Here is a 22,941-nt window from a genome sequence, read left to right on the forward strand (position 1 = left end):
GCCGTCATCCGCCATCGCCGGAACCCTGCAAAACAAGAGACATCATTATTAAAGACTTTAAAGACATTGAGTTACTCGAAACTTACCGTTCGTGCAGTAAACGACGGACAGCAGTCCTCTGAAGTCAAGAGGCCTGAGCTACCTCTCCAGTGAAGAAACTGGTTACAGCACCCTGCCCCGAGGCAGATGGAGAGCTCGGCATTCACTTACCTAAGGTGAGAGCGTTAACCTGTGGGGGTCTACAGGAGAGGAGAAGAGGAAAGAGATAGGGACACCCCAATAACCCCAGTTCATTAACCCCGTATTTTCTATCTGCAGATATCTTACTCTGCACGTCAGGCATACAGGGCACAGAGGTCCAGCCCAAAGAGCCAACCGGGTGCTGCACATCACCTTTGAAGATACGGTAGTCGCCCAGTCAAGACCGGCGCCTCTGCGAGAATCAGGTGAGCGTTACAATTGGTTCCTCGAGTGGTAGGGTTAGTATAGCATACGTATAGAGAACGCTGTTAGTGGTTAAGGGTCAGTCAGGTGGTATACTTGGGTTGTCCCTTCTATTAGATACATGAAAATTGTTACATGAAGACCCCTGATGATTGGCTAATGTTAATGGCGTCAGTGATAAGTGCCCCATGTTCTGATTGGTCCACTCGCGAGCCCCCCAGCCTGGGACCATCGTTGTTCCCAGCTCGCGGTGCACCTGTCATTTGCAACAATGTATAACTGTGTTTGTGCAGACAATGCGTGGATTTGTTCATATGCTTGAGAGCAGACTACTCCCACCGCCGCAGGTGTCCATTGAGTCGCTTCATTGTTGCTGCCTGTGTCTCAAAACGTGGGACCCAGGCGCCTCCTCCCTCCTGGGTCTGGCACCCTGTCAGGTTCGGCTTGGTCACGTGAGGAGAGACCGTGGTTGAGGCAGAATTCTGCACATTTAATGTTGCATTTTCCACTGTGTGTCTGGCTTAGTTTGCAGGTGTGACCTTGGCTTCGGCTTGTGGTATGTGAGTTTGCAACATTGCTCCCTTGGCTGTCTGTTCTCGCTGGTCTCATTCTGCAGGGTCAGCAATTGTACTCTTGCTCGTTCAATGTTCGTGGAGGCTCTTGCTTGCGGCCTACTTGGGCCTGGTGCATAGGTGGGGATGTTTGATGCACGGCACTTTAAGTTACGGTATCATATTGCTTTATCCCCAGTATCATGTCTTCGTTATATTTCTCATTGCAATGCATGGGTTAGGAGAAGCGTCAGCAAGCATTTTAGATGAGTTTGTTGTGCGTCTTGCGTTTCTGCATTTTGAAAAACCTATGTGAAAAATAATAAAGATGCGCCTCAGTGGGTGTGTCCGTCACCTACGTCATAGCACTGAATATGTTCTTCGTGTGGATTGGTGTGGGAGGGTCCAGTGTGCATGTTTGCACGGGTGTTCTGACCGTTGGCTAGGTCGTCATGGCATCTCTAACGATGTGTTTATTTACTGTTGAATGGTTCAGTCGAGTTCATCCATGCCGCAGGTGTCGGCTTGGGCAGGGCAGGCTGGTGGGCAGGCTGGTGGGCACATCCGTATGTTCCTGTACCAGGGTATTTGGTCGTCTGGTAGATAGGCAAACTCCTCTCGTGGCGGGTGTCTGGGCCGCGATCCTCTAGGCCAGGGGCGTGAGGGGATTCGTGGGAGTCTTTTGTTCCATTCTCCCACTTCAAAAGCCTCGGCAAAGCCCACTCCAGCGACTTCGTCAATGACTACAAGGCCGTCGTCTATGGCCACGACTACGTCAATCAGACCACAGTCTACTTGCTTCGTCATTGGCTGCAGTGGGCTCATCTTCGACGGCTGCTCCGTCCACACCTGCCTCGTCCACTGCCACTTCCTCGACGACTGCCTCGTCGATGGCCACCTCATCGATGAACAAGGATAAGCCGCTTTTGAAACCTGCAGCAAGGTTTTCGGTGCCTCCAAGATCAGCGAAGCAAGACCGGCTGGAGAAAAAATACAGGGTGCCGGATGGAGCCCCCAAATGTGTCCGCTCACAACCATCACCAGATTTGGTAGTTCGTCCGCAGCAAGCAAACGGTCAGCGATTCCATCATCGAAGTCTATGGTTCCTCTGCACCAAGAAGAGAAGAAACTGGATGCGTCTGGTAAGCGCTTCATGTCTACTGCAGCGTCAACCATCAAAGCTGCCAACGCCCGGTATGAAAGAGAATTGTGGTTTAAACTGGGCCCACTCCTGGAATTCTTGCCAGATGACACTGCAGGCCCCCAAGACGGACACATAGATGGCAAGGTCCCTAGGAACCCTGTAGCAGCGCTGTTCATCTTCCTTTCCGTTCTCCAGGAGTACGTTTGGAAGATCTTCAAAGGGATACGCCTCCAGTTACTATGGCCAGCCTTCCCGCTCCACGGTGCAGGAATCATACAGAGGTTGGTCCCAGGCCTTCAGTTGAGGCTCGTAGCACCCTCAGCGCCTGCGGGGAAAGGAGCAAGCAACCAAACAGGCCTGACTATGCCCACGGCCCGGGCCCCCATTTCCACACCCCAGTGGGAGGCCGTCTGTCAAATTTCGTTGATTCCTGGAAAAACATCACAGACGAATGGTTGCTGGATTTCTGCAGAACAGGCACACGCTGGAATACGAACGCAAGTGCCCCTGTATTCCACCTGTAATAAGGAAAGAACACACTGCCCAGCTGCTCTGGGAAGTGTGATTCATGCTAGAAAAGGACGCAATAGAACCCGTCCTGCTGCAAATCCAGGGCTCTGGAGTGTACTCCAGATATTTTCTAGTCCGAAAGAAGTGTAGGGGTGGGGATGGCACCCAATCCTGGACTTATGACACCTCAACAAATAACTAAGGTCCCAGAAGCTCAGGATGGTCACGTAACAAGTGCTCAGCCAACTGGAGGAAGGGGACTTTATGGCAACCCTCAATCTCGAAGAGGCCTACTTTCACGTACTCATTCACCCAAAACATTGGAAATTCCTTTCCTTCGTAGTTCTGGCGAATCACTACCAGTTCAAGGCGCTGCCCTGCGGCCTGAAGTCGGCACCAAGGGTATTTATAAAGTGTTTGGCACCGCTGGCAGTGCATCTATGCCTCAATGGCATACACGTCTACCTGTACCCGGATGACCAGATCATCTGGTCATGTTCTCGGAGCCTGGCAGCGCAACATACACAGGAGACCATACACCTTCTAACGGACCTCGGATTCTCTATCAGTTATTTGAAATCCTGCATAACGCCATCAGAAGACGTTCTGTTTCTGGGGTCAGGTCTGAACACGGTAGTGTCTCTACCTTTCCTCTCAGAAGAGCAGGGTGATAGCCATCCTTGGGAAGTTGCATTGTCTGTCCACCATCAAATCAGCAACAATCCTAGTAATCAAGTCGTTGCTGGGCATGATGTACTCCTGCATACATCTGATCCTGTTCTGTATGCTGCAGAAGATACCACTACAGGAGTTTGTGGACAATTGCCAGGCCATTGGCAATTGTTCAGACAAATTCAAACTCAACCTGAATTCCGTCGAGCCATCCAATGGTGGGGGGTGCACTTGCACTTTATGCAGGGTTCCCCATTCTGGGCCCCTCCCTTTCAGACAAGAGTCACCCCGGATGCATCGCTGGACGGATGGGGGCAAAAAAATGGGCAGTCCCACACCAGAGGCCTTTGTCTGCCAGAGGAAAAGGATCTACACATCAATGTGTTGTATCTTCGGGCCATGTTCTGGGCCTTCAAGTCTTTTTTTGCCGCTGCTGAACGGCCAAGTGGTAAGGATTTACACAGACAACACCACCACGATGTTGTACATCAGGAAGCAGGGCGGAAGGGACCCGATCCCCTGCTCTGTCATTGAGGCACAAAACCCTAAAGCACTGGAAGATCTTTCAGAACATGTTCCTTGTATCTTTTCACCTAGCAGGTATAAAGAACACCATAGCAGATGCCCTCAGCAGGGAGCTTCAGTCCAATCATGAATGGGAATTACAGCAGGACCAAGTAACCGTTCTGTTCCGCCAATGGGGATATCGAGATCAATCTATTTGCCACAGCAGCGAACACTAAATGCAAGCAGGTTCGCCAGCAGGTTCGCTCAATCGGGGAGCTTGGGCGACACTTTCTCACCCAGGTTGGAGGGTCAATTCCTGTACGCTTTTCCTCTGATCCGCCTCCTGCTGCAAGTCATCAACACATTTAAGTGATGCCTCGGCATGATAATACTCATCGCTCAAGCGTGGCTCTGCCAGATTTGGTACCCGGACCTGCTGCGCCTATCACTGGCGCTGGCCATCAGGCTGCCTCCTCTTCCCAACCTACTCTCCAGAGAAAGCAGAACCATCCTACTTCACGATCCAGCATTAATAACCCTTACAGCCTGGCTCCTACAGCCTTAGGGTTTGCCAATTACGACATTCCAATGGCATGTAAAGCTGTTCTTGCCAAGGCCAGAGCGCCCTCTACTCTATTGTGTTACAGTCGCAAATGGAACCACTTTACAGTGTGGTGCAGGATACAAGGCATCTTGCTGCTGCGTGTCTCTGCTGCTCAGCTCTCTTGCTGTACCTGCTCTCGCTAGCCAAGTCTGGTTTGGCCCACACCGCCATCAAGGTGCATCTGGCAGCCATTTCACAATACCCCTTTTCACCTACAAAGCCATTGTTATGGTCGCACAGACTGGTCAAGGAATTCATGAAAGGTCTCTTCAGGTCTTTCCCTCCAGTAAAAGATCCAGCCCCGGCGTGGGAGCTCAATGTTGTCCCCATGAAGCTCATGGGACCTCCATTTGAGCCTCTTCATCGTGCTCCTCTCCAGTTTCTTTCATGGAAGGCTGCGTTCCTAGTAGCGATCACTTCTGCTGGGCGGATTAGGGAAATTCAGACACTTTCCTGCAAAGCCCCCTAAATATTGTTGCAACCTACTAGGGTGGTGCTCGACACTCACCCCACCTTCATGCTGAAAGTGCAGTTTTCTTGAATTCCACCTTAACGAGCCTTTGTTACTTAGTCTTCTTTCCTGCTTCGGCTGCTGAACGGTCACTGCATATGCTGGATGTGGCTCATGCCTTGAAGTTCTATGCGGCCCGCTCCAAAGATTTCCGGAAGACTTCTCAGCTCTTTGTGAACTCTGGTCCTGTGAATCGAGGAAAGGCCCTGTCCAAGGCCTCCCTATCCAGGTGGCTCTCCGGCTGCATCATGCACTGTCATCGTCTGGCCAACAGACCACTTCTAGGTGGCAATGAGCCAACTCCATCATAGACATTGCTGCTATGACAGCATTTCTCTCTGGGCCTTCCCTGCTGGACATTTGCAGGACTGCTACGTGGACGTCGACGCACACCTTCATGAGATTCTACTGTGTCGACATGGATTCCACGGAGGAGTCCAGAGTTGGCAAAGCAGTGCTGCTCAACCTTTAGCTTGAGGTGAGTCTGTTCCAGGTATAAGTGTTATACGCCTGTTGAGCCTTGCCACCTCCAGTGGTTGTGTATATGTTACTGCTGTACAATCGTATTGAGCATGTGAATCCATGCCAGACCCCATGCTGGAGAATGAACAAGTTACTTACCTCTAACTATTGTTCTCCAGCATGGGTCTGGCATGGATTTACATGCAAATCCTCCCTCCGTCCCCACTGTGGCTCTTCTGGTTTCATACTAGCACCTCACATGCTTCCAATCTGAAGATGGCCACCGGGGGCGGGACTCCAGGAGAAGACCCTCATTGGATGGGTGCAGTATGACCCGGTCTTCAGTGATTGGATATCGGGTGAAAGTATGTGAATCCATGCCAGACCCATGCTGGAGAACAACAGTTACAGGTAAGTAACTTGTTCCCTACTACCTGTCCTCTGTTACCACCTCTCCCTGCTTACTTCTACTACTCCACTACCGCTTCTCACTACTACCACCTCTTACTACTACTACTACTCTACCTCCTCTACTGTTACTACCACTTCTCTACTACTACTACTGCTTTCTCCTACCACCCTCTACTCCGTTACTGCCACTAACATTTCTTCCCACTGCAACCATTACTGCCCGCTCTTACTCCTACTTTACTCCTACACTCACTCTTCACTCCCATGCACAAACACTCCACAGACCCCTGTCAAGTAACCTCGCCTTCCTTCTGCACTTTCCTTCTCTGGTCTCTCAGAAGACATCCTCCACCTCCTGTCCTCACCCAACTTACCCACAAAAAGGCCCTTCCCAACTTACCTTTAAATATCCCATCCCCTTCCCTGATTGGCCAACTTACCCTGACCAATAACCTACCTGTCCACCTGGTGGTGTGGCATAGGAAGGGCTCAGGGAGGGTTGAGGGGCTTTATAAGCCCCACCCCCTTCTCCCGCAGCTCGTTTGCATTTCTCACATGTGCACTGTAATGTCATGAAAGGAACTTCCGTTCCCTTTTTGTTCTAGCCTTTTTTTAATGATATTTTTCCCTGGTGGTTTGGTGGGTTCTTCAGTATGGCCTTCCTACAGGCCTATTTTAACTGGAAAAATCCTGATGGGCTATTGGGAACATTATATGGCTGGAAAGATCCCTGGTCGGCTTTTGGGGAATGTTCCTTGGGCATGGGCTCCAGTAGCCAGTTTATAGCTGGAGACACGCTCCTCTCTTCGATGCCATGGTGGCCTGTGGCTCTCCCGTGTTATAGGTTCGCCACCCTTGCTGATCTTTGCGGAGCTGACGCCGCCGCTGCCGCCTCCTCCTCTCACCTCTAGTGAGGCAGGAGCCTTCTTCAGTGCCTGGGTTTCCAATGACCTGCTGCTGTGCGGGTCCTACCTCCTTAGGAGCAATCTGTCAAGCTCTCCATGGTGCTACAGTCCTACTCCTGTTCAGCGGCCCTCGTAGGTTGCCAAGTCCGGCGTCCCGCTGCGTCAGTGCTGGTTGCTGCCTCACAGTGCCTTGCAGCAGCATCCTCAATCCAGGAAAGTAGGGTTCAGAGGAGTTCTTGCATTCACTCTGGCACCGACTGGTTGTTTTTGTGTTGGGCTCTCCCCCATACGGGACAGGGCCTGCAGGTGGACCCCGTCACACATGACATTCTATTTTGGAATGTGTTTACTAATTTGTCAGTTGCTGAGCTGACCAATCTGAATAATCGTATCCTTTCACATCCATGCTTGTTTATTGACAGGAGATTGACAACGGGTCACTCCCTGCTCTGTGGGAACACATAAAGGTATCGTCAGTCTATACCGCCCAAAGGCCTTTGAAAGACCAGTCGTGATCCAACATGTGCCTGTTGTGGACTGATGGTGTGATCCTGCCTGGGGAGGGAAACAGACTAACGACAATTTGGCTGGCACCATCACGTCCTGTAGCCAGGCAGGGTTGCCTTTCTAGCTTCAAAGGTGTCAATTTGATCTGTAGGGAAAGGCCTATGGGGTGATGGTTACCACTGCTGCCTATAACAGTGCTATGGGGCAAGCCGGACCCTAGCACAGAATCGCAGGGCACAGTTTCAAAAACTGCATTTCTCAAACCTGCTGTGGCTGAACAAGCAGAGAATCTGTGACGAGGTTTAGTCAGTGTAGAAGACAGTGATGTGGTAACTCCTTGAAGTCCATGTGTTCATGGCAGTAGGAGTCCCTCATTGTTAATGCACTGATTGCATATAACTCTTGAAGCACAGGGAAAATCGAGGGTAATGGGCTTTATGAAGTCAGAAAAGAGGTGAGGCATCTGGACATTTAAAGATCAGCAATTAACTCGCTGGGGAGCCCCTGTGTGTCAGAATCAAACCTAAATGTAACCTTCTCGATCCAAGACTTTGGGAAGTCATCCAAGAGTTGTCTAGGGAAACCCATTGTTGCATCACAACCAGACATAATTCTCAACCACTGTGGCCCAGTACATTTAGAGCGAACAGGTCCTCAGTATTCAGAGGTAGGGCATACTACTGGATCAACGGACTACTACCAATTGTCCATTAGCACCTGGATGAGCGCTATAGTCAAAGGTCTTGTTCGTCTCGTGGCCTGAATCATACAATTCAAGCGTGCGTTCCATGCAAGCTCAGAGCTGCCAGTGCCTACCACGCCATCTTGCACCCACTGCCCCTTCCCGGTGTCCACTTGCTCCCCTGATCCCTCCCCACCTCACTTACAGGTTTCCTCAGATGGCAGCGCCGCCACTCCCACATCCCAGACCTTCCACTTACATGACGGCCATGTTGGGTAAGTCTTTGTTTGAATGAACTGGACGTGAGAAGCGTGTGTCTCATTCTTTCAAACAAATTGATTACTATAAACACCCGGGATTAAAAACCTGGCCTGCTAACAGCATTAACATCCTTGCTTGAGATCCAAATGGGTGGTAAGAGCTTGCCGGCTCGGGTGTTACTACTATAGTAAGACAAGGAACCTGAAAACATCTCAAAACAACCATACAAAACATACTACACCAACCCTATTCCTTTCGGTCCTTAGCGAGCCTGTCATTCAATAGGAATTCCGGTGTGACATGCTCTAGGTTGTACTTTGGGACCGCAGTGGAACACAAGTACCCTGATCATTAGGAGGCAGTCCTATACTGCATGGGCAAAGAAGATTTGCCTTATTCCGCAACCTGCTCTCATTCAAAGGAACGTAGGACATAGGATCAAGGGATAGCACAAGGAAATATGAACTGGCCCCGTCCAAACCAAAAAAACACTAAGCTAGTACTTGAAAGGTAATCTTGTGTAAGGGTAAGATGATAGACAACTACATGGCCACCCTAAGAGGCCTCATATACAACTGCAAATTCTCCTGTTCCGCAGCAAAATACCTAAGGGCCCAGTTGATAATGCATACCTCCAATCAAAACATGGAACAGATTTGATGGAAGCTAAGGAACCCACCCTAGAACAAGCCGTGGACATTGCCCACTCCATGGAAATGGTGTTGAGACATGAGAGGGCCGTGCTGAGTAGCGAAAGTGGCAAGATGCGATTCAAATGGAGACACAAATGTACTGAGTTAGCGCAAAACATGTAGGGAAATGAAAACATGATGGTGAGTGATAGTTGAGATAAATGTATAGTTTTCAGCATTTTGAAAAAGAGATAATCAAAATAAATTACTAGAGCTTTATAAGCGGGAAGAACTTTCCTGGCGGCCATTACTAGTGTGGGGCCGTCAGTCATGTTGTGGATGCGTGATGGACTTGACGTGCTCAAGTGTGCATAGCTTGTGGGGGATTACTATTGGGTTTCTTTATGCGGTTAGCTGCATGGGTTTTTGGTCAATCAGGGCCTGATGATGGATGTCAGAGACAGGAATTGGCTGTGTGAAAATTGGGTGCTAAGGACACAAAAGGAGAGTTTGACGAAAGGTTCTCCAGCGCTCCAAACCATAGCCAATTGACTGTGGGTGGAGAATAGAGAATGAGTGTTGCCATTGTATGTAATGAATTCATAAATAAGCCACTGGAATGTAGTATGAGGGAATGCAATCAGAAGTAATAATGTAAAATAATACATTTCAGGCTGGTTGGGTCAAAGCAGACATTTGCATTAAGGACAGCACTCTAGGAGGGCAACTATCCCTTGTATGCAAAGGCTCGCTGTCACCTCAAGCGTGGACTTTGAGGCCTTCCCTGCACTCTGTAGTTGTATTCTAATTATGCCTAAAGTAGTAGGAGAGCACTTAAACCCTAAGCCCCTAAAGGCCAGGTTCTATAGACAGGAAAAGCAATGTTGGACAAGGTGGACCCCGCCCAACCATCCCAAGATGTCATTGTAGGGGGAAAATGGGGGCAAGAAAGAACCACCAATCCTAACTTCGGGATGTGGAAACTGTAGGTAATAAACCGTTCTACGTTTAACACAATGCAAGTAAAATGCATCCATTACACCAGTGACCCACTAAAGTTCCTGCTTGAATGCCGGTACTCTGGCCAAGTCAAGTACTGGATTAGGGAAATACAATCCAGAAAACAACATACATTTACCCAGTGTTGCTTTTTGAAGAAACATTTTCAAGAATTGAGGGCACACCAGGCCATCAAGCCCTCTTCTAGCTTTGGTGGAGCAAGTGAAGTTGTCCAACAATACCCTTTTCACCACCTTTTGAAAATTATTAAAGCCAACGGTGAAAGGGTTAACTCTTCAATGAAAGCATGCTAGGCATGAAGGTCAATTGAGTCCATTGGCAAGTAACATCTCCAAGCCATAATGAGAATCAGTGCTTGCCGTTGTCATTCCTGGTGTGCCCCGGCATTTTTCCCAACCACCCAACCTGAGCTGCAAGCCAACCCATTCCAATGCCAGAGAATCTTATGCAGACACATCATGTGCACGCCTTATTTACCTTACGTATTCGCTTATTTAAAGATGAATATAGAAAAAACGGTTCCATGTCGTAAAATCGTTGCAAAAATGGCCGTGGATACAAAATATTGCTGCAAAAATGCTGTGGTTTTGCCACCGCAATCATGTAAAGGATGAGGGGGACACCCCTGCAACCCACAGACCCGTTATACTATTTAAGGGGAGCGGGGGACACCCCCGCAACCATCGCTCTCCTAAAATGGTATAATGGGGTATACCTTTACCGGGTCAAACCACAGCATTTTTGGCGCAAATTTCTTTACCTGTAAAGTTTTTGCTGCGATTTTATTACCTGATACCGAAAAAAGATGGCTCAAATCACTCATTTACTAAATAAAGTTACAATTGATGGGAGGGAGGTGCAGCAGAAGTGTTGCAGCTGTTGGAAAAGCATTCAGTAAATGTGCTACTTGAGGGAAAATAACGCTGTAGTGTAGAAGAAGCAGCTGCAACCGTCTTCTTGGAGAGAGACTTCCAAATGAAGTTCATAATTGCGCCTTGGAAATGGGCGAGAGTCTGCATGCGCGTGGAGCAATGGCTTCCATGGCGGCCATATGTTTATATTTTCTACCACGCATGCCGTCTCCCCGGCTGTGTTTTCCTTACACAAGCCCCTTAGCATTCCATGCTATCGTAGGAAAAGTCTTTGTAATAATGAACCATGCTGCGTTTTTTCAAAGCCTCCTCATCAGACATGTGTAGTGGCCCTTCAATGATCACACCAGGCCGGGAGGTTGTTAGCGTGCTTTTATTATTTCTTCCCACGTGACACTTTGTTTATGTAATAATCGCCTTTCATCATACATTGCAGCATCTATTTATGTGCTTGATCTAGTCCTGCTGGTAGTTCTTGTTTTCAGGTGAGTAAGGGTCTTTGGGAGGAGGTTGCAGGGCAGAGCATATGGCAAGCTGCCACTCCGTGGCTTGCCACGTTCAGAATGTTCTGAGCGGGAGCTGCTGCTCGGGATCTAGCGGCTATTCCCGTGGGACTTCCTCTGGGACCTGCATAAGGTCCTTTACTCTACAACCTGCTTTTCAACATGTGCTCAGCGTTTGATCCCTAAGGTATGCTGCCGTTTGATTTTTATTACTGTTTTTCACACAGTGCTAAACACCATCACTCATAGCTTCATAGCGCTGTGTAGCAAATGGAAAAACGAGAGATGAACTGGAGAATATAAAAGAGAAGGTGACTATGAACCAAGTATGGATAAGGAGTATGGATAATGAAGTATCCTCCTGGTCTTAAGGTAAGCAATAGATGAAGCAGGAACCACTCCAGACCAGGATAGTACAAAAGGAATGCTTCTTTAAGTCTTGGTTACAGACATAGCTCAGATGTAGGAGAGTGGTAAGCAAGCATCCTTCAGGTTCCTCTGTCTCTGTCCCAGTCTGCCAACAGTCACTTCAGTAGCTCCCAGCACCCTAAGTTCCACATGCATCATACCATTCCATGCAGCCACTCAGCTCACAGATCGCAAACATACTTATACAGATCACTACACATCCTCCTCCCTAAAACAAACAAAAGGAACTCTTAACATAGGCCATAATTACCATACATGATTCTAAACAGATACTAACGTTCCCAAAATTGCCATAACACCCTTATGTTCTGTCTGCCACCAAAGGACCTCAGGGCTGACATGCCTGAGCACAAGCGCTCACAAGAGAGCATAAAATGCACCCAAGCAAGTCCCCACAAGTCCCGCTTTGCCACGAGACGCCGTTGCAGCTCCTGTGCTTGGACGCGTTTTCCTTTGGACTTTTGCACCGTTGTGCAGTGAAAAACATCATCTTCCAGAAGGCTCTTGTGATCCCTGAGGAGGAGGAGCTATAAAACCTGGCTTGCACGCGCACCACACGTGCGCACCCAAGCAAGTCCCCACAAGTCCCGCTTTGCCGCGAGATGCTATTGCAGCTCCTGTGCTTGGACGTGTTTTCCTTTGGACTTTTGCACCGTTGTGCAGTGAAAAACGTCAACTTCCAGAAGGTGAACTCAGCAACAATACTATTGACATTAAGATTAGCACTTCAGTGCTAAAAGGTTTTACTAAATGATCTATTTTCACTTATTGTTTAGGCTCTTGTGATCCCTCAGGAGGCAGAGCTATAAAACCTGGCTTGCGTGCGCACCCAAGAAAGTCCCCACAAGTCTCGCTTTGCTTCTTTGCCGCGGCGTGAGGCAGGAGGGTCTTTGGGGTCTTTCCGTGCACATAATAATTTGTATTTTGTTTTCTTACCATATTTATATGTTTCCTACCTTGAAAACCGGAATGCCCAGGGGCTTGCAATCAGCCTCTGGGGTGGTGACCTTGAAAGACTCAAAAGAGATCATTCTGAGATCCACTTCCACCCCAAAAGCCTTGCGCTTTAAAAGAGGCATAAATCTAACTCTCTAGAAACCCGGCTTACCGGACATCCGTACGTTTTACAAAGAATCCATATCCCGGTGTTTTGAAGCTGTGGAAGTTGAGCGTCATTCCTCAACCGACTGATCCCTCTCGTGAAGCGTTATTTCAGAAATTGAACATTCAGCCGCGTCAGGCTCCCACTCCTCTTACGAGCATAGCACAGACAGCACACGTCCATCAATATGCATCTGTATGCGGTGATGTGCCCTCCCCATCTGGCGACTCACTTGCAAAATGCCCTGGTGAGCTGAATGCGATCACAGATACTAGCATTCTGGAGAATGTGCCTCCCACTGCAGAGCTTGTACTCAATCACGCTTCCTCAGTGGTACAGGCATCAGATGTTGCTGTCATCGATCTCAATCTTTCCAACTCATGCTTTTATCATGTCTGATAATTTATCCAAATCTCCGATTGTGTTCTCGAGTAGCTGTTCATCTATTTCTAACATCTCCTTTTGTGTTCCTACTCCACACAGACCCGTGGTCCCCCAAGATAACGAGGATGTTATCTCAATCATATCCACGGTCATTAGCCATGACCAAGCTTTAGACCTTGAGTGCCCGATTAAAAAACAAAAACTCAGTTTTGTTGCCAATCAGGCGTGGCAAAATGAGAATAATCCGGCCTTAACTCAAATTGTCTTTAATGCTTTACACTTGTCCTTAGCAACTCTAATAAAACTATATGACACTCTAGATGCGAGAGGACTGTCTCAAACGGCACAATTAGAAAAAATATTAACATGGCAAGTGGATTGCGCAAGTAAATCGTTGCAACATGGCCCTGGCAATAAACCGATCCTCGTTCCCATTGGCATGAAGCCTTTGTCAGGGGACATTGCACCAGCCCTTTTTGTGGCTGCTACACATACTTCTGCCTTGGAAACAACGATCCAATGTTTCTCATTTTGACAAAATGACACGACCTGTGGGCGAGAATGTAGAATTTGTGTGTCCCATCATGGGTCTGAACATGGACTCTAGTGAGGCTCTGAGTGGGCCTAGTGGTCCGCTAGTAGCCCAGGCTCAATCTGAAAAGGCCTCAGATGCGCGGCCTGTTAAACGCCAGAAGAAGCCGCTGGTGCCTCTATGTACCCCCATAGACGAACCTGTGGCGAACCTGCCTCAGTGCGGCACAAGTTTGCCCTCCCTTCAAACACAAACGAGTTCAACTAATAAAGAATATATTCTCCAAAAGTAAAAAGAATACTGGTCCTACTTGCCAACCTAAATTAACTAAAAGCATCTCCAGAAACAAAAAAATTAATACTGCAAAATCGAAATTATTCATTAAGAATTTGAACCAGACTAAAAAAAAGTGCGATTGATGCTGCACGTTCAGTAACAAAGAAATAGCCCAATTAAAACAGATCAAAGTAACAAACAATTTGCCTGTTATTAGCAATCCTCCAGCACCATATGCACCTCTGGATCAAGTGGTTGAAGCTGCAACGAAACAATCTCAACACAAGGTTGGTAAGGCATCCTGTCCTGGGGTTTTCTCTGTCGAGGTCGCCAACTCAAAAATTACAACCATTCCTGCAATCAGAGTTGATGACCTCCACCGGCAAGAGATCAGGAAGGCCCCTCCGGTCCTACAAAACGTATTAAATAGTCTGGCTTCATATGTATCGGCTAACAATCTCATAGTTAATACTCAAAAAACTCAAATTATGATATGCAAACTTCATGGAAAAACGAGAGTAAAGGCATATTGGCAATTACAAAATGAACCTTTATTGCAAGCTCAACACTATAAATATTTAGGCATAATTATCCAGGCTTCCACTTCATCTCATGTGCTGGATGATGATGTCCAGTCTAAACTCTGTATGTTAATTACACAAGCCAAAGTTCTCAAAAAGAAATATGGAAAATTCACCTTGAAACACATTTTATTATTTTATCAGCAGAAAGTGATCCCTACCATAAGTAACGACTTTGAAACCATGCTGCCTAAAAAATCTAATTGGTGGCCAGTCTTGGAAGCCAGATTCTGGAAACAATTGTTACATCTGCCCAAGAGCATGTCTTTACCATTAATACGATATGAACTGGGAATTCCATCCTTAGAATCCCAAATTAAATGGAGGATGTGCGCCTTCTTTAGAAAATCACTCTTGGGTATTGCCTCTGGAGGATTGCTGAGCATCATGGCACAACACCTGGTGCAATTTAGTTCTGAACACTTTATCTGATGCATCCATCTCGCTGGACTTAATATTATTCAATCCAGTACGAGCGAAGCAAAAACTCTACCTCCACGATTGGATAGAAAATCGAAGGCTATGCCTAAAATATAAGTATTTTGACATTCGATTTTTTGGAAACAAATCACTGCATGTAACAGCATCTTACTTATTAAGATGTCTGTGTTTTATATCAGACATCAATTTCTTAGTTTTCATTTAAATCTCTGGCCAACAACAGAGATCATGGCCAGACAAAACCTAATTCGGAAAGAACTGAACTATTGCCGCTTTTGCTCAAATAAGACACAAAAAAGAAACTTTAGAACATTGTATCTTATATTGCCCAGTGTTAGTCAATCAAAGGATAACCCATTTTGAAAAATGCCACTTGACCAGATATAACCATATGTCAATGGATGATATTTGGTGCAACATAACTAATAACCCCGATCTGGGGATGCGGGGCAATCGTGCACTATCTAGATGTAATCTTTCCCAAATGTCTTTCCGATGATGGGTTTATGTAACTCTACTTGCAGTCCTAAGATTATTCTTTTTCCTTCTACTCTTTTTGATCTTTTTTGGTCATTTTGATCTTTTGTCATAAATGCACTAGGCATTAGTTTAATCATAACAAGTAACAAGAATGAAATCAAATATTTTAATTCTACTATTGATGAAGTATTGCTAACAATGTTCATTGTGTGCTTTTTTCCTTTATGCATTGATTGATGATCTAGCATAATATGTTTATGTTCATAATTCTTTTGTTCTTAAAGTGTAAAGTTGTTATATATTTTTTTTAGTACACATTTGTATCTGTCTTTTGTATATTTGAAAGGATGATTGTATTATCCATATCAATTTTTTTTAAAAAAAGCATAAATCATTACCTAACTAACGTAACCATCAAGGAAACCTTGCACCATATGTCAGTATCTACCACACCTACCTTTAAGCCACTCAGACTTGAGCACAAACTCACTATCAACCTACGAGTTGAGAAAACTACTCTAACAATCTATATCTTGTCTGAACACATAACCGCATCTGAAGGTAAAGAAAACATTCTACATGGGAAGACAAGCTCATAAACCACCTTCCCAAGGAGAACACACAAATGTAGGACAAGATAGAAAGGATACTGACACCACAAAGATCACATGAAACAAAACCGCAACACAAAGAAATATTGTGTGAACAGATAAACACATGAACAATAGTTAGGATACTCTTCTTGTCCCTATGTAAACTGTCTTCATTGGATACAAGTTGTTCTTGTAGTCTCTTTCTTGTCACCTCTCCAGACAGTACACCCTATCCGTTTCATTAACCTTAACTCTCAAAAACTGCCTTATTATACCTTTAGAGAATCTCTACACCATCTTCTCAGACACAAGATCACTAGCACTGTTCCATCCGCTCATAAATTCTGGGCAGGTACACAACCGTGCTACCAATGTCCTCTACTTCCCCCCAGAAGCTCACTGTCTCTAGAGATCTTGTTCTCCCTAGGCTGGACTACTGCAACAACCTCTTTCTAAATCTGCCTGCTTCTACTCTCGGCCCTCTGCATCTCATCTAGAACAGGACTGTGAGACTTGTCCTTGGCCTCAAGCCCAGCAATTGTATCCCCCCAGAACTGAAATCTCTGTATTGGCTCCCAGTGGCTGCAAGGATTAATTTCAAGACCCTCTGTGTTGTCTACAAGGCCCTCTAGGGCCTCAATACCTCCAACTCTCTCTTCATAAATACCCTCCTACTCGAGCTCTTCGCTCCTCCAACTCCCTCAGGTCAGTCGCTTTTCCAAGCAACGAGTTGGTGGTAGATCTCTTTCTTCGGCTTGGGCCTCCCTCTGGAACAGCCTCCCTGCCTCTCTGAAACTCAAGGAGAACCATCTCTGGTTCCGGAACCACCTCAAGACCTTCCTCTTTGCTTCTGCCTTCTCTCTTCCTTTCCCCTGCTGATTTCCTGTCTGATACTGCACTGGTCAACTGGCTACCCTCTGATTTAGGGACTAGGTCCTTATCCGCCCAGTTGCACACCCGCACTGCCTATTGCAACCTTTGCACTTGGGTCTTTATTTGTAACGCTATAGCACCCCTACTGTAACGCTCACCTTGTATCCAGAAGGACGCCTCTGGACTGATCTGGAACATCTCTGGCCTCTCTGCACCTTCCCCGGACTTCGTTCTGCCAGGGATCAGTTCTAGAAGATAGGAGGGGGGGTTTAGCGACTTCTCCTTCTCTCCCGCGGCCCACTTCCCAGTTTTCCCTTGTGGTTTCCCCTTGGGGCTTTGCTCACCTTGATTTTTGTAATGCTGCACTCTCCGTCCTGCCGTACTAGGCAGGGGCGTGCCGTTGTTGGCTTGATCCGCCGAGTTACTTCACTGGTGTTTGCCTGGAGTCCAGACCGGCTGCGACTCCACCTTTCAGGTAAGTCTTTTTAGTGTTTTTTGAATAAAGTCTATATTGATGAATGTCCAAGTAACCTTCTTCTCTTGTCTTGCAGAGGCTGATGGAGATTGCCGAGGCCGACAACTGAGTTTGAGAAGGTAAGGATGCGCTAGATGCAGCGCTGAAAGCGTCCTTGCAAGTTGACTGACCTGTGCATTGTTTCTTCGTAGGTCGCGGAGAATTCCTGGTAGCGACGATGTATTGGGACAGAACGCCAAAGGTGATGTTCGGAATGGCGCAGGGTTTCCAGGTGAGATGGTAAGTAGCTTCTAATTCTTGCCTCTTTTGTCCTGAAGATGTAGCTGGGGACCGATGGAAAAGTCCTCAAAGGCTCCTACTGGATGGAAGAGCTGGAGCTGAGCAGGTAAGGATAGCGATGTTCTTCCAAGTTGTTCGCCCGAGCAGGCCAGGATACAGAGCAGGACCCGGTGAATGTCACGCTGCTAAAGCAGAATAACGGGAAGCGCGTGCCTCGGGTTGGGCGTGGTTTAAAAACCCGGCAGGTATCCCAGGTGCCTTTGGGGCAGACCCCGCCCTGAAGCTAGCCTGCTTGTTGCAGTTCCCCGATAATCCTTGTTCACCCATCGTCCATTGGAAACCATACTTGCCAAGTGAACCTGGTGCCAACGGCGCCAGGATTGCATCCAAGGCACCCGCAACGGGCTAGTGTGGGTCTTTCTGGCCTTGGGACAGTACTGAGGCGGGGGCCATGGTGCCCAAGACCCATAGTCTGGGTTTGAGGTTGTGACACCTACCTGCACTTTTGGACACCTGCTGTCTGCACTTCTTTTTATTGTTTTGATCCCATATACAGCACTGCCACCTCCCTTTCATCTGGCACTTTTCCCCTCACTCTTCCCCTGCACTTGTGTGATCTCAATGTCACATGGCCTAAACTGGCACTTTTCCCCTCACTCCTCTCCTGCACTTGCGCGATCTCAATGTAACATGGCCTAGTAGTTGTCTCTGTCCTCCCTCTGTTCCCACTTCCTTGTCTCGTCGCGCCTTGAAACACTTGTGTATAGACGCGTTACAAATGCTATATCATATCATATATTGCGAGACTTCCATTCACCACAATAGAAACTACTGTGGAAAGTCTGTCAGGTCCCAGCTCATTGTTTCTGCAGGAGTAGATGATGCTAGCCCTCCAGGCCCCCTAGGCCTGCCCGTCCAAAAATCCTTGAATTTAATATTGCTGAACAAGCAAACCCGAGGGGAAAGGGGAAGTGGATAAAATAAAAGACAGGTCTTGTCTTACTTGAAGCCCTTGCTATCTGATTTCTCTTCTGAGAACTACAGCTGAAGTGACCTACAAAGAAACACATACAATATTATTAATTCACAGCTCTATGATTCCACTATTCACTAACTTGCAATCTTCCCAAGGATTTCCCATCCACCTGTTGCCTTTGCTGGATTGCTGAAAAGGGTATTCCAGTTGCTCCTGAAGATGACTCTCTTCCTTTTTAAAGTTGCACGTAAAAACTATTTTCTGTCTTGCTATTCATATGTCTGTCATGTTGCTGCCTTGCAATTCATAAACAGAAAACTATGAAGTTTAAAAGAGTCTTTTACCAGGTGTCTGGGTTTCTTCTCACTCTTTTGTTCTTGACAAAGATAACCACTGTGTATTTACTCTGAGAATAAACATAGCGAGTTCAGAAATTGACATGTTGCAGACTCTCAGATTATCTCATGCATTGTTCGTTTACCTTTGCTTATGCTTCCTGCTTCAGCATACTACGCTTGCGCACGTTATTAGGTCCTTTCCACGAAAAGGCCTTATGAAAAGCTTTCCGTGCTGCCTGGAGCCGCGATGCTCCTTCCAAAAATCACATGTACCCTCTGATTAATCTCAAACATGTGAGAAAGTATTAATTGGTAACCCGCCGGCACCTTGCGCAATGGTTAGTTACATTTACTCATGCTAGACTCTTCTGCAATGTCTTTTGATAGCGCGCATGGGTTAGTTCAAAACACGCCGGTATCTCACGCAATGGTTTACTTGGTTAACATGTGCACCTTTGTAACTGGCACTAAAATGCTTCCTTACAACTGTAAACACGTCTCTATTTTAAGATAACCTTTTTTGCAAACATTGAAAACTAGATTTTCCTTTTAACTATAAACAGCCTCTTCTCAAGCTAAGCATTTAACATCAGATCTTCATATAAGTCTATTGACAGACAATCGTTTTTCTTTACTTCTCTCAATTTGGCTAAAAGTTCACTTATCTTAATCTTCTGGTGAAGTGCCTTTGCCTCCTTACTGGTTCTCTGTCTTCTCTGGTTTTCAAACTGGTTTCATTGTATATTCTTCTTCAATATTTTCTGGAGCTTTGATTGCTGTGACCTACTCTGGCTGTAGTCTGAATGAAAGGCAGTTTAGAATCTTTCGCAAGATTTTAAACAGCAGTGCAGCAATTTCCCAGCCAATCAATGCGATATACTGCTTGTTCCATCTTGGACTGGGAAGACACCAGCTTCCTGGAATTAAAGGAATGGTTTAGTCAGAAATATTATTGTGCCTATGGTTTGGCCATGTGTTTTTAACCATAAGTCGATCGATCGTACAAACATTTCCTATGCACCTTACCCGAGTTTTCGTCTCTTGAACACAAGCGAAATCAGGCAGCATGGCGCGGCCATCTTGTGATAATCTTTTCACTTGCCGCATTGCCCTGGGTGACCTGCGTTTGCGGCACTAAATCATATCCCCCGCCCCTGAGCCTGACATCACTAGACGCGTACCGCCCATTTCACAATGCCAAAGCACGTCTCGCGTCAACATTCTCTGCGCTTCAGCTAATGATGCTTCACCATGGAAACAGCGGGAAGCCTCTTTCCTCGATAAGTATAAACAGACTGTTTCACAACACACAACAGCAGATTCTCTTTTCCATTCCTCTCAATGTATTTCTTAGAGTGTTCTGTGGCTCGTTTCTGTGCTCTGGTCAGCTACCTTTGTTGCTTGTTGGCAAGAAAATAATGCCCTACCTGTACGAGCCTGAGTATTCCGAGGAGGAATTACTGGAAAAAGAAAGCTGCGTAAACGATGGGCCTTTGGACGACAGTTGGGCGGATGTTTCAACAGACGAAGAGCCTGGGCCTAGTCTCATGGACGGTATTTCCACCTGGTGTACCTGCAATCGGTGCGCACTAATGCCAACCGAGGAGGAGAACTGCTGCTGCCGAGAAAACTCAGGATGCTTGTCCTACATTTCGCAAGGCGATCCACAGACGCAATGCGTTACCGAGCTGCCAGACTTCATGGCAGCCTGCCTCACACGGTCCGTGTTGAGGATTTTGATGGTGCTTATGCACGAACTTCGCAACAGTTCGCCCTCGTAATCCCAGTAATGAGTAAGTATAGTCTGGTTGTTATGTCAGTAAGGCCACTACTATTTCATGGTTGTCCCCTATATTCTCGTAACTTCAATATATCATTGTCATATCAGTTTAGTCTTGCAATTGGTGTCCAGACATTTGGTCAACTGAAAACTGGTCGAATGACATTTGGTCGACGCAATTTGGTCGAAAACCAAATGGTCGAATTTTTTTTCAATTATATATTTATTTTTCGGGTTTTCGTTTTTAAAAAAAAGGGGTTTTTAGAAAAAAAAGGGGTTGGGGGGCCCCCCCAAAAAAACAAAAAGGGGTGAAAATAAAAAAAATAAATAATTCGACCATTTGGTTTTCGACCAAATTGGTTCGACCATTTGTCTGGTCGACCAAATGTCTGGTAACCCTTGCAATTCTCTAGTAAAAAAGTCGTTCAATATTGTGCAGTGTCTAGTTAGCATTTGTCCTGACAAAAGTGCCATTGCATACAAGAATTGTCATTGACAATTAAGGTTTAATACACTTATCTTGGTCATTTAAAATCAGTTTGTATCTTTCTCTTTCACAAGTGGTACCGGCTGGTGGCCTATCGTTCGTACACATGGTGGCTTCATGGGAGGCTTGGACACCGCGTTCGACGAGTAATACCCACCTGTGTCGTTGGTGCCATTAGACAAACTTTCCCCAGTGACAGCGGTCAGTACAGGGGATTTTCCCTTGCTGAGCTGCAACCAGACCTTTGCAAAGTGTAGTATTTTTGTTCCATCAAAATAAGAAACCAAATAAAAGACAACATATTTTTTATCAATTGTTTCATTTTTTAAGTGAATCAAGTGTGTTACCATTCAGCAGTGTTTTCCGGTGCCTTGTCTGCACGCCCCAGGCCCATCCATCCCCCCTCCACGATCAAAGTCAGTTTGCACCAGTGGATGTGCGCTGCCAAGGGGTACACTTCAAAAGGTATCTTACACCCAGGGGTCATTGTTCACATGGCCTCCTCAGACCCTGTGTCTCCAGACAGGTTTCCCTTGGAGCAGGGCGCTCCCCGGCAATACACATAAGTTTGTCTTTCAATTCAGCAGTGTTCCGGTGCCTTGTCTGCACGCCCCTGTCCCATCCATCCCCCCTCCACTATCAAAGGCAGTTTGCACCAGTGGATGTGCGCTGCCAAGGGTTGCTGTCAGGGGCGCGAACGGCCAAGGTGCCAAACAACATGTACACTTCAAAAGGTATCTTACACCCAGGGGCCATTGTTCACATGGCCTCCTCAGACACCACATCTCCAGGCAGGCTCCCCTTGGAGCAGGGCGCTCCCCGGCAATACACATAAGTGTGTCTTTCAATTCAACAATGTTCCGGTGCCTTGTCTGCATGCCCTTGGCCCATCCATCCCATCTCCACTATCAAAGGCAGTTCGCACCAGTGGATGTGCGCTGTCAATGGGTGCTGTCAGGGGCACACACGGCCAATGTGCCAAACAACATGTACACTTCAAAAGGTATCTTACACCCAGGGGCCATTGACCACATGGCCTCCTCAGACCCCATGTCTCCAGGCAGGCTACCCTTGAAGCAGGGCGCTCCCCGGCAATACGCATAATACCACGACATATACACGTCATTCATTCACAAACACACCCCTTTTTGTTATTCTTTATAAACCACTTGATATTTACCATGAGAACATCTTTGAGCACTACAAGTCAACTCGTGATCACGCTACTCTGTGACCGCTTCGAGTGAACTTCGAGTGAACTTCGATTGTGAACAGTGTGAACCTGTGAACATCTCCCTGTTCTCCAGCCACTAATTACTCTGCTTGCTGAATCTGTTTGTTGGTCAAGGTAAGGGCATGTATCCTAATCATATCTCCTTCATTTGTAAATTTATATCTATTTCAAAGTAACGTACTCAGTAGTGCTATGTTAATTTGTCTTATTGCTATTGATTTGAGTTTCTTTTTGTTATCGATATATCAATTTTTATCAGTGTCAATTGGCATCGTATTGCATCCTTCGCGGACCGTGTCTATAGTGTAAGCATGTTTCCTTTCCGTGCATGATAGAACATTCAAGGGACGAGTAACATGTTCTGATTTTGAACACATCAATGAATCATTTGTGAAATGTATCCTATAATACAGACGCCCACGCTGCATTGGTTTTGCTGTGGTGCCCAAAAGAAAGCGTGCAATGAACAATGTATGGTCCAAT

The sequence above is a fragment of the Ambystoma mexicanum genome, chromosome 6p, assembly GCF_040938575.1.
Source record: "Ambystoma mexicanum isolate Mex_15411 chromosome 6p, UKY_AmexF1_1, whole genome shotgun sequence".
Taxonomy (NCBI): domain Eukaryota; kingdom Metazoa; phylum Chordata; class Amphibia; order Caudata; family Ambystomatidae; genus Ambystoma; species Ambystoma mexicanum.